Genomic DNA, 13699 nt, shown 5'->3' with positions numbered 1-13699 from the left:
ACTCAGTATTATTATACAGAACGCTGTGTTCATTATCAGTGTATAGATACTGAGTATCATTATAAAGAGTGCTGTGCTCATTAATAGTGTATAGATACTCAGTATCATTATACAGAGTGCTGTGTTCATTATCAGTGTATAGATACTCAGTATCATTATACATATTTGTGTTCATTATCAGTGTATAGATACTCAGTATCATTATACAGAGCACTGTGTTCATTGTCAGTGTGTAGATACTCATTATCATTATACAGAGCGGTGTGTTCATTATCAGTGTATAGATACTCAGTATCATTATACAGAGCGGTGTGTTCATTATCAGTGTATAGATACTCAGGATCATTATAAAGAGCGTTGTGTTCATTATCAGTGTATAGATACTCAGTATCATTATACAGAGCGGTATGTTCATTAATAGTGTATAGATACTCGGTATCATTAAACAGAGCGCTGTGTTCATTATCAGTGTATAGATACTCAGTATCATTATAAAGCTTGCTGTGTTCATTAATAGTGTATAGATACTCAGTATCATTATACAGAGCTACGTGTTCATTATCAGTGTATAGATACTCAGTATCATTATACAGAGCGACGTGTTCATTATCAGTGTATAGATACTCAGTATCATTATACAGACCGACGTGTTCATTATCAGTGTGTAGATACTTAGTATCATTATACAGAGCGCTTTGTTCATTAACAGTGTATAGATACTCAGTATCATTATACAGAGCGGTGTGTTCATTATCAGTGTATAGATACTCAGTATCATTATACAGAGCGGTGTGTTCATTATCAGTGTATAGATACTCAGTATCATTATACAGAGCGGTGTGTTCATTATCAGTGTATAGATACTCAGTATCATTATACAGAGCTGTGTGTTCATTATCAGCACATAGATACTCATGATGATTATACAGAGCGTTGTGTTTATTAGCAGAGTATAGATACTCAGTATTATTATACAGAACGCTGTGTGTTCATTATCAGTGTATAGATACTGAGTATCATTATACAGAGTGCTGTGTTCATTATCAGTGTATAGATACTCAGTATCATTATACATAGTTGTGTTCATTATCAGTGTATAGATACTCAGTATCATTATACAGAGCACTGTGTTCATTGTCAGTGTGTAGATACTCAGTATCATTATACAGAGCGGTGTGTTCATTATCAGTGTATAGATACTTAGTATCATTATACAGAGCGGTGTGTTCATTATCAGTGTATAGATACTCAGTATCATTATACAGAACGCTGTGTTCATTATCAGCGTATAGATACTCAGTATCATTATACAGAGCGGTGTGTTCATTATAAGTGTATAGATACTCAGTATCATTATACAGAGTGGTGTGTTCATTATTAGTGTATAGATACTCTGTATCATTAAAAAGAGCGACGTGTTAATTATCAGTGTGTAGATACTCAGTATTATTATACAGAACGCTGTGTTCATTATTACTGTATAGATACTCAGTATCATTATACAGAGCGGTGTGTTCATTATCAGTGTATAGATACTCAGTATCATTATACAGAGCAACATGTTCATTATCAGTGTATAGATACTCAGTATTATTATACAGAGCGACGTGTTCATTATCAGTGTGTAGATACTCAGTATTATTATACAGAGCGGCGTGTTCATTATAAGTGTATAGATACTCAGTATCATTATACAGAGCGCTGTGTTCATTATCATTGTATAGATACTCAGTATCATTATACAGAGCTGTGTGTTCATTATCAGCACATAGATACTCATGATGATTATACACAGCGTTGTGTTTATTAGCAGAGTATAGATACTCAGTATTATTATACAGAACGCTGTGTGTTCATTATCAGTGTACAGATACTCAGTATTATTATACAGAACGCTGTGTTCATTATCAGTGTATAGATACTGAGTATCATTATAAAGAGTGCTGTGCTCATTAATAGTGTATAGATACTCAGTATCATTATACAGAGTGCTGTGTTCATTATCAGTGTATAGATACTCAGTATCATTATACATATTTGTGTTCATTATCAGTGTATAGATACTCAGTATCATTATACAGAGCACTGTGTTCATTGTCAGTGTGTAGATACTCATTATCATTATACAGAGCGGTGTGTTCATTATCAGTGTATAGATACTCAGTATCATTATACAGAGCGGTGTGTTCATTATCAGTGTATAGATACTCAGTATCATTATAAAGAGCGTTGTGTTCATTATCAGTGTATAGATACTCAGTATCATTATACAGAGCGGTGTGTTCATTAATAGTGTATAGATACTCGGTATCATTAAACAGAGCGCTGTGTTCATTATCAGTGTATAGATACTCAGTATCATTATAAAGCTTGCTGTGTTCATTAATAGTGTATAGATACTCAGTATCATTATACAGAGCGACGTGTTCATTATCAGTGTATAGATACTCAGTATCATTATACAGAGCGACGTGTTCATTATCAGTGTATAGATACTCAGTATCATTATACAGACCGACGTGTTCATTATCAGTGTGTAGATACTTAGTATCATTATACAGAGCGCTTTGTTCATTAACAGTGTATAGATACTCAGTATCATTATACAGAGCGGTGTGTTCATTATCAGTGTATAGATACTCAGATTCATTATACAGAGCGGTGTGTTCATTATCAGTGTATAGATACTCAGTATCATTATACAGAGTGCTGTGTGTTCATTATCAGTGTATAGATATTCAATATCATTATACAGAGCACTGCGTTCATTATCAGTGTATAGATACTCAGTATTATTATACAGAGTGCTGTGTTCATTATCAGCGTATAGATACTCAGTATCATTATACAGAGCGACGTGTTCATTATCAGTGTATAGATACTCAGATCATTATACAGAGCGACGTGTTCATTATCAGCGTATAGATACTCAGTATCATTATACAAAGCGTTGTGTTCATTATCAGTGTATAGATACTCAGTATCATTATACAGAGCGGTGTGTTCATTATCAGTGCATAGATACTCAGTATCATTATACAGAATGCTGTGTTCATTATCAGTGTATAGATACTCAGTATTATTATACAGAGCGGCGTGTTCATTATCAGTGTATAGATACTCAGTATCATTATACAGAGCGGTGTGTTCATTATCAGTGTATAGATACTCATTATCATTATACAGAGTGCTGTGTTCATTATCAGCGTATAGATACTCAGTATCATTATACAGAGCGTTGTGTTCATTATCAGTGCATAGATACTCAGTATTATTATACAGAGCGGCGTGTTCATTATCAGTGTATAGATACTCAGGATCATTATACAGAGCGGTGTGTTCATTATCAGTGTGTAGATACTCAGTATCATTATACAGAGCGGTGTGTTCATTATCAGTGTGTAAATACTCATTATCATTATACAGAGCGACGTATTCATTATCAGTGTGTAGATACTCAGTTTCATTATACAGAGCGTTGTGTTCATTTTCAGTGTATTGATACTCATTATCATTATACAGAGCGACGTATTCATTATAAGTGTATAGATACTCAGTATCATTATACAGAGCAACGTGTTCATTATCAGTGTATAGATTCTCAGTATCATTATACAGAGCGGTGTGTTCATTATCAGTGTATAGATACTCAGTATCATTATACAGAGTGCTGTGTTCATTATCAGTGTATAGATACTCAGTATTATTATACAGAGCGCTGTGTTCATTATCAGTGTATAGATACTCAGGATCATTATACAGAGCGCTGTGTTGATTATCAGCGTATAGATACTCAGTATCATTATACAGAACGCTGTGTTCATTATCAGTGTATAGATACTCAGTATTATTATACAGAGCAACGTGTTCATTATCAGTGAATAGATCAGGGATAGGCAACCTTCGGCTCTCCAGATGTTGTGGACTACATCCCCCATAATGCTCTTACACACATAATGCTGGCAAAGCATCATGGGAGGTGTAGTCCAAAACATCTGCAGAGCCGAAGGTTGCCTATGCCTGGTATAGATACTCAGGATCATTATACAGAGCGCTGTGTTCATTATCAGCGTATAGATACTCAGTATCATTATACAGAGCGATGTCTTCATTATGAGTGTATAGATACTGAGTATTATTATACAGAGAAGTGTGTTCATTATTGGTGTATAGATTCTCACTATCATTATACAGAGCAGTGTGTTCATTATACATGTATAGATACTCAGTATTATTATACACAGCGTCGTGTTCATTATCAGTGTATAGATACTGAGATCATTATACAAAGTGCTGTGTGTTCATTATCAGTGCATAGATACTCAGTATCATTATACAGAGCTGTGTTCATTATCAGTGTATAGATACTTAGTATCATTATACAGAGCGACGTGTTCATTATCAGTGTATAGATACTCAGTATCATTATACAGAGCGGTGTGTTCATTATCAGTGTGTAGATACTCAGTATCATTATACAGAGCGACGTATTCATTATCAGTGTGTAGATACTCAGTATCATTATACAGAGCGGTGTGTTCATTATCAGTGTATAGATACTCAGTATCATTATACAGAGTGCTGTGTTCATTATCAGTGTACAGATACTCAGTATCATTATACAGAGTGCTGTGTTCATTATCAGTGTATAGATACTCAGAATTATTATACAGAGCTGTATGTTCATTATCAGCACATAGATACTCAGGATCATTATAAAGAGCGGTGTGTTCATTATCAGTGTATAGATACTCAGTATCATTATACAGAGTGCTGTGTTCATTATCAGTGTACAGATACTCAGTATTATTATACAGAACGCTGTGTTCATTATCAGTGTATAGATATTCAGTATCATTATACAGAGTGCTGTGTTCATTATCAGTGTATAGATACTCAGAATTATTATACAGAGCTGTGTGTTCATTATCAGCACATAGATACTCAGGATCATTATACAGAGCGTTGTGTTTATTAGCAGTGTACAGATACTCAGTATTCTTATACAGAACGCTGTGTTCATTATCAGTGTATAGATACTCAGTATCATTATAAAGAGTCCTGTGTTCATTAATAGTGTATAGATACTCAGTATCATTATACAGAGCGATGTCTTCATTATCAGTGTATAGATACTCAGTATTATTATACAGAGCGATGTGTTTATTATCAGTGTGTAGATACTCATTATCATTATACAGAGCGGTGTGTTCATTATCAGTGTGTAGATACTCAGTATCATTATAAAGAGTGCTGTGTTTATTATGAGTGTATAGATTCTGAGTATTATTATACAGAGCAGTGTGTTCATTATTGGTGTATAGATTCTCACTATCATTATACAGAGCAGTGTGTTCATAATACGTGTATAGATACTCAGTATTATTATACACAGCGTCGTGTTCATTATCAGTGTATAGATACTGAGATCATTATACAAAGTGCTGTGTGTTCATTATCAGTGTATAGATACTCAGTATCATTATACAGAGATGTGTTCATTATCAGTGTATAGATACTTAGTATCATTATACAGAAAGACGTGTTCATTATCAGTGTGTAGATAGTCAGTATCATTATACAGAGCGGTGTGTTCATTATCAGTGTGTAGATACTCAGTATCATTATACAGAGCAGTGTGTTCATTATCAGTGTATAGATACTCAGTATCATTATACAGAGTTGTGTTCATTATTAGTGTATAGATACTCAGTATCATTATACAGAGCGGTCTGTTCATTATCAGTGTATAGATACTTAGTATCATTATACAGAGCGACGTGTTCAGTATCAGTGTGTAGATACTCAGTATCATTATACAGAGCGGTGTGTTCATTATCAGTGTGTAGATACTCAGTATCATTATACAGAGTGCTGTGTTCATTAGCAGTGTATAGATACTCAGTATCATTTGACAGAGCGGTGTGTTCATTATCAGTGTATAGATACTCAGTATTATCATACAGAGCGGTGTGTTCATTATCATTGTATAGATACTCAGAAATATTATACAGAGCTGTGTGTTCATTATCAGCACATAGATACTCAGGATCATTATACAGAGCGTTGTGTTTATTAGCAGTGTACAGATACTCAGTATTATTATACAGAACGCTATGTTCATTATCAGTGTATAGATACTCAGTATCATTATAAAGAGTCCTGTGTTCATTAATAGTGTATAGATACTCAGTATCATTATACAGAGCGATGTCTTCATTATCAGTGTATAGATACTAAGTATTATTATACAGAGCGCTGTGTTCATTATCAGTGTGTAGATACTCTGTAACAATATACAGACCCCTGTGTTCATTATCAGTGTATAGATACTCAGGATCATTATACAGAACGCTGTGTGTTCATTAGCAGTGTACAGATACTAAGTAATATTATACAGAACGCTGCGCTCATCATCAGTGTATAGATACTCAGTATCATTATACAGAGCGATGTCTTCATTATGAGTGTATAGATACTGAGTATTATTATACAGAGCAGTGTGTTCATTATTGGTGTATAGATTCTCACTATCATTATACAGAGCAGTGTGTTCATTATACGTGTATAGATACTCAGTATTATTATACACAGCGTCGTGTTCATTATCAGTGTATAGATACTGAGATCATTATACAAAGTGCTGTGTGTTCATTATCAGTGCATAGATACTCAGTATCATTATACAGAGCTGTGTTCATTATCAGTGTATAGATACTTAGTATCATTATACAGAGCGACGTGTTCATTATCAGTGTATAGATACTCAGTATCATTATACAGAGCGGTGTGTTCATTATCAGTGTGTAGATACTCAGTATCATTATACAGAGCGACATATTCATTATCAGTGTGTAGATACTCAGTATCATTATACAGAGTGCTGTGTTCATTATCAGTGTACAGATACTCACTATCATTATACAGAGTGCTGTGTTCATTATCAGTGTATAGATACTCAGAATTATTATACAGAGCGATGTGTTCATTATCAGCACATAGATACTCAGGATCATTATACAGAGCGGTGTGTTCATTATCAGTGTATAGATACTCAGTATCATTATACAGAGTGCTGTGTTCATTATCGGTGTACAGATACTCAGGATTATTATACAGAACGCTGTGTTCATTATCAGTGTATAGATACTCAGTATCATTATACAGAGCGATGTGTTTATTATCAGTGTGTAGATACTCATTATCATTATACAGAGCGGTGTGTTCATTATCAGTGTGTAGATACTCAGTATCATTATACAGAGCGGTGTGTTCATTATCAGTGTGTTGATACTCCTGAACATTATACAGAGCGCTGTGTTCATTATCAGTGTGTAGATACTCAGTATCATTATACAGAGCTCTGTGTTCATTATCAGTGTATAGATACTCTGTATCATTATATAGAGCGATGTGTTTATTATCAGTGTGTAGATACTCATTATCATTATACAGAGCGGTGTGTTCATTATCAGTGTGTAGATACTCTGTAACATTATACAGAGCGCTGTGTTCATTATCAGTGTGTAGATACTCAGTATCATTATACAGAGCTCTGTGTTCATTATCAGTGTATAGATACTCATTATCATTATACAGAGCGACGTGTTCTTTATCAGTGTATAGATACTCAGTATCATTATATAGAGCGACGTGTTCATTATCAGTGTTTAGATACTCAGTATCATTATACAGAGCTCTGTGTTCATTATCAGTGTATAGATACTCAGGATCATTATACAAAGCGTTGTGTTTATTAGCAGTGTATAGATACTCAGTATCTTTATACAGAGCGATGTCTTCATTATCAGTGTATAGATACTCACTATCATTATACAGAGCGGTCTGTTCTTTATCAGTGTATAGATACTCAGTATCATTATACAGAGCGACGTGTTCATTATCAGTGTATTGATACTCAGTATCATTATACAGAGCGGTCTGTTCATTATCAGTGTATAGATACTCAGTATCATTATACAGAGTGGTGTGTTCATTATCAGTGTGTAGATACTCAGTATCATTATACAGAGCGACGTATTCATTATCAGTGTGTAGATACTCAGTATCATTATACAGAGCGATGTCTTCATTATCAGTGTATAGATACTAAGTATTAGTATACAGAGCGACGTGTTCATTATCAGTGTGTAGATACTCAGTATCATTATACAGAGCGCTGTGTTCCTTATCAGTGTGTAGATACTCAGTATCATTATACAGAGCGACGTGTTCATTATCAGTGTATAGATACTCACGATCATTATACAGAGCGACGTGTTCATTATCAATGTATAGATACTCAGTATTATTATACAGAGCGCTGTGTTCATTATCAGTGTGTAGATACTCTGTAACATTATACAGAGCGGCGTGTTCATTATCAGTTTATAGATACTCAGCATCATTATACAGAGCGATGTGTTTATTATCAGTGTGTAGATACTCCGTATCATTATACAGAGCGGTGTGTTCATTTTAAGTGTGTAGATACTCTGTAACATTATGCAGAGCGCTGTGTTCATTATCAGTGTGTAGATACTCAGTATCATTATACAGAGCTCTGTGTTCATTATCAGTGTATAGATACTCAGTATCATTATACAGAGCTCTGTGTTCATTTTCAGTGTGTAGATACTCAGTATCATTATACAGAGCTGTGTGTTCATTATCAGTGTATAGATACTCAGTATCATTATACAGAGCGACGTGTTCTTTATCAGTGTATAGATACTCAGTATCATTATACAGAGCGGTCTGTCCATTATCAGTGTATAGATACTCAGTATCATTATACAGAGTGGTGTGTTCATTATCAGTGTATAGATACTCAGTATTATTATACAGAGCGCTGTGTTCATTATCAGTGTGTAGATACTCAGTATTATTATACAGAGCGATGTGTTTATTATCAGTGTGTAGATACTCAGTATCATTATACAGAGCGACGTGTTCATTATCAGTGTGTAGATACTCTGTAAAATTATACAGAGCGCTGTGTTCATTATCAGTGTGTAGATACTCAGTATCATTATACAGAGCGATGTGTTTATTATCAGTGTGTAGATACTCTGTAACATTATACACAGCGCTGTGTTCATTATCAGTGTATAGATACTCAGTATCATTATACAGAGTGATGTGTTTATTATCAGTGTGTAGATACTCAGTATTATTATACAGAGCGGTGTGTTCATTATTAGTGTATAGATACTCAGTATCATTATACAGAGCGACGTGTTCATTATCAGTGTATAGATACTCAGTATCATTATATAGAGCGCTGTGTTCATTATCAGTGTATAGATTATATGTAATTTAGTTAAGAAGAAACAGGGTTTCATTTCAAATCAAATATTTTTATTTTAAACCCTTAAGGACTGAGCCAAATGTTCACGTTGTGAACAAAACAAAACGTAAACAAAACCTGGCATTTGCGCTATATGTCTGTCCAAAGTTCTACATGACATTTTAGCTGTCAATGTCATAATACTGTTTGCTTTTACTGCAATAAAATACACATATTTGTATTCAGCAAAGTCTCACGTGTAAAACAGTACCCCCTATGTACAGGTTTTATGGTGTTTTGGGAAGTTACAGGGTCAAATATAGCGTGTTACATTTGAAATTGAAATTCGCCAGATTGGTTGCGTTGCCTTTGATACTGTATAGTAGTCCAGGAATTAAATTTACACCCATAATGGCATACCATTTGCAATAGTAGACAACCCAAGGTATTGCAAATGGGGTATGTCCAGTCTTTTTTAGTAGCCATTTGGTCACAAACACTGGCCAAAGTTAGCGTTAGTATTTGTTTGTGTGTGAAAAATGCAAAGAATGCCAATTTTGGCCAGTGTTTGTGACTAAGTGGCTACTAAAAAAGACTGGACATACCCCATTTGCAATACCTTGGGTTGTCGACTATTGCAAATGGTATGCCATCATTGGGGTAATTCTAATTCTTGGGCTACCATAGGGTCTCAAAGGCAACGTAACCAATCTGGCGAATTTCAATGTGAAAAAAATGAAACACAAGCCTTATATTTGACGCTGTAACTTTTGAAAACACCATAAAACCTGTACATGAGGGGTACTGTTGTACTTGGGAGACTTCGCTGAACACAAATATTTGTGTTTCAAAACAGTAAAACGTATCACAGCAATAATATTGTCTGTGTAAATGCTGTTTGTGCGTGAAAAATGCAAAAAACGTCACTTTTACTGGCGATATCATCGTTGTAATACATTTTACAGTTTTGAAACACTAATATTTGTGTTCAGCGAAGTCTCCCGAGTAAAACAGTACCCCCCATGTACAGGTTTTATTGTGTCTTTGAAAGTTATAGGGTTAAATATTGTGCTAGCAAATTAAATTCCCTGTACTTTCGGCATGGGTTGTCAGGCAGGTCCTAATTGTAATTAATTAAGATACCTAATTATGTAAAAATATTACATAAATATATATGTAGAATTAATATATGTATATATATATATACGTATATGTATATATGTGTATATATATATATATATATATATATATATATAATTTTTTTAAAATATTTTTATTTATATATAGGTAAATATATAGTGATATATACGTATATATTTATGTATATAGATATATATATTATTTCGTTCTATGTTTATTTTGATATAAATATATATATATATATAGAATGAAATAACACACATCTATATATTTTTTTAATTATTTTTTTAAAAAAAATTTTTTTACATTTTTTTAACGTATTTACATATTCTTTTATTTTAATATTATATATAAATATATATATAACGATAATTATATATATTTAATCAGTATCAGTCTATGTGTAATTTGATATTAATATATATATATATATATATATATATATAATTATATATATATTAATAGTAAAATACACCTAGACAGTGTATGTGTGTCTGTATATGTGTATATATATATACTTAGATCATATATATATATTATATATATATATATATGATCTAAGTATATATATTTTTTTACACTTATTTAATTTAATTTTATTTGATTTCCAGCCAGCAGGGGGACTACCTGGCAATGCAGCAGGCAGCTAACCCGGCCATGTGATTGTGAGGTCTTCGCAAGGACCTCACTCTCACATGGCCGGGGGGGGGGGCTGCATGACATTGGATGTGCCGCAGGGGGCTCCCTGGGAGTCACCTCAACCGCGATCGCCGGCGTGGGATCGCCGGCGACCGGGTAAGTAATAAAAAAACGGAGGGCGTACTATTACGCCCTGCGGCGTTTAGAGCCGCTTAGAATAGGGCGTCATAGTCCACCCTCTGGTTTTAAGGGGTTAAACATAATTTAATATGAATGAAATCTGTATATAGCACAAACAGGATATCAGTGTGGTTTAGTAGAATGCCAAAACAGTCTGACCTAGTGCAGCTTATGTGTACAAGCCAATGTAGCTCCACCACTGGGCACAGTATGAATCCAAAGTAAGCATCCAAAATAACAAAATACCCCCTGTCCCTTTACCAATGTTAAATGCCTGGTACATCAGGCGGTCCCCCCGAATGCAATCACAGGCAGAGGAACAGCTTTGATCAGATGAGTGGAGAGGACGGCAGGGAAGTTCTACGCCGGCGTTTAGGTACATCTCCTTAAGAACTGCTTAAAACGCCCAGTGTCCTTAAAGCATCAGTAACATGTTATTTGTTGAGTACAACACAAAAAATATATATTGACATACATTATTTATAATACTGATAATAAAATCATTTTAGGAAATGTCAAAATACCCCAAACTAAAATCCTGTCAGTTTCATGTATTTTTAAACAGCAATTTTAAGTCTGTGACTGTTCACATGTGTAAAGGAAAAGCACACAAAATGCTTACAATATTTATGTCTGATACACTTACAGTTATTTAATAATGTATGAATTGTTTGTAATCCAAAGGGAATTCAAACGGAATTTCCCATTTAAGGAAATACAAGCAAAATTCTATTTAATATTTTTGGAAAAACTTTTTTGATATTTGTTTTTTAAACTATTAAAATATTAAAACATGTATCAAATATATAGCAAAATCAATGTAACGGAACTCCCTGTACTCCGACCGAGTACCTTCCGTTGATGGACCACAAGCACCGCAGACTCCACAACCGCCATAGCTTAACTGAAGTCTTGCCGTCTTCCTTCCACCCTGGATCAGCTTCTGTCCTCCAGGACCGTGTGGGCAAAGACCTCTCCTCCAGGAGAGCGTATCAGGAACAGCTCTTAAAAGTGCTAAGTGATTAATGCTCAAGGGATTATCCCCAGGGTGAGTATAGCTGTCCCCTCCAATCACGAGACAAGACTACGTGTTGAGGGTCAAGAGGATCTGACTCCAATGAGCGTTTATTCCTGCTTATATACAAATTTACCTGCAAGGTTACCACCCACGTGGACCTTGTGGGGCACTGAAACTGTACAACTGCAACCAATCAAATAAAGGCACATGGATAATCATACCCACTTATACGTAAGAATCCTCCCCTCTGCTTGGGAGATAATTTAGTTAATTAACTCAATTATCTGCAAGCTAAAACATATCTTTATACATTTTTATCTTTGTGATTTTACATGCAATACAAATAAAACTTGTATTTTTACAACCAGCATATCTTGGGGACAAACATATCCAAAATTCACTTGAATCGGTTAAGTGGTTAAAAAGTTAGATTGAAGTCCCTTTTTGTCACGGTAGTATACCCCAACACGCAAGAATAGTCCAACGAGAGACAAGATAACAAGATACGTCTTACCGGGCCTTAGAATGGCCGGACTCGACATGGACAGGAAAAGACAGAGTCAAGAACGAGCCGAGGTCAAGGGAACAGAGAGACAACCTTTGATACAAAGAAGAAACCAGCCCCTGCCGGAGAAGCGGATCTCCTTATAAATCCCTTTTGTAAAGATTCTTTAATATATTACTCCATAACAAGATTTTCTTGAGGAGACAAAGGATACACTCTCCCTTTGGGAGGTATAGCACCAGGTAGCAGATTAATAGCACAGTCGTAGGGTCTGTGAGGTGGCAACTCTGGTGGCAACCGGAGCCGTTCTGGATAAAAATGTCTGGATAGCTTGAGCCATCTAATCCATACGGTGATCCTGTTCTGCAAATCTAGCCTCATGAGTAGCCATCTGTTGTCCTAAACCTGCGGGGTCCATGGCCCTATCGTAATGTCATGGTAGTATACCCCAACATGCAAGAATAGTCCAACGAGAGACAAGATAACAAGATATGTCTTACCGGGCCTTAGAATGGCCGGACTTGACGTGGACAGGAAAAGACAGAGTCAAGAACGAGCCGAGGTCAAGGGAACAGAGAGACAGCGTCAACAAGAACTAGCCAAGGACTGGTACACAGGAGTCAGGAAACTGTACAACTGCAACCAATCAAATAAAGGCACATGGATAATCATACCCACTTATACGTAAGAATCCTCCCCTCTGCTTGGGAGATAATTGAGTTAATTAACTCAATTATCTCCAAGCTAAAACATATCTTTATACAATTTTTATAACCTTGTGATTTTACATGCAATACGAATAAAACTTATATTTTTTACAATCAGCATATCTTGGGGACAAACATATCCAAAATTCACTTGAATTGGTTAAATGGTTAAAAAGTTAGATTGAAGTCCCTTTTTTTCACGGTAGTATACCCCAGCACGC

This window comes from Pelobates fuscus, chromosome 9 (assembly GCF_036172605.1).
Source record: "Pelobates fuscus isolate aPelFus1 chromosome 9, aPelFus1.pri, whole genome shotgun sequence".
Classification (NCBI taxonomy): Eukaryota; Metazoa; Chordata; class Amphibia; order Anura; family Pelobatidae; genus Pelobates; species Pelobates fuscus.
This window is presented reverse-complemented; position numbering follows the sequence as displayed.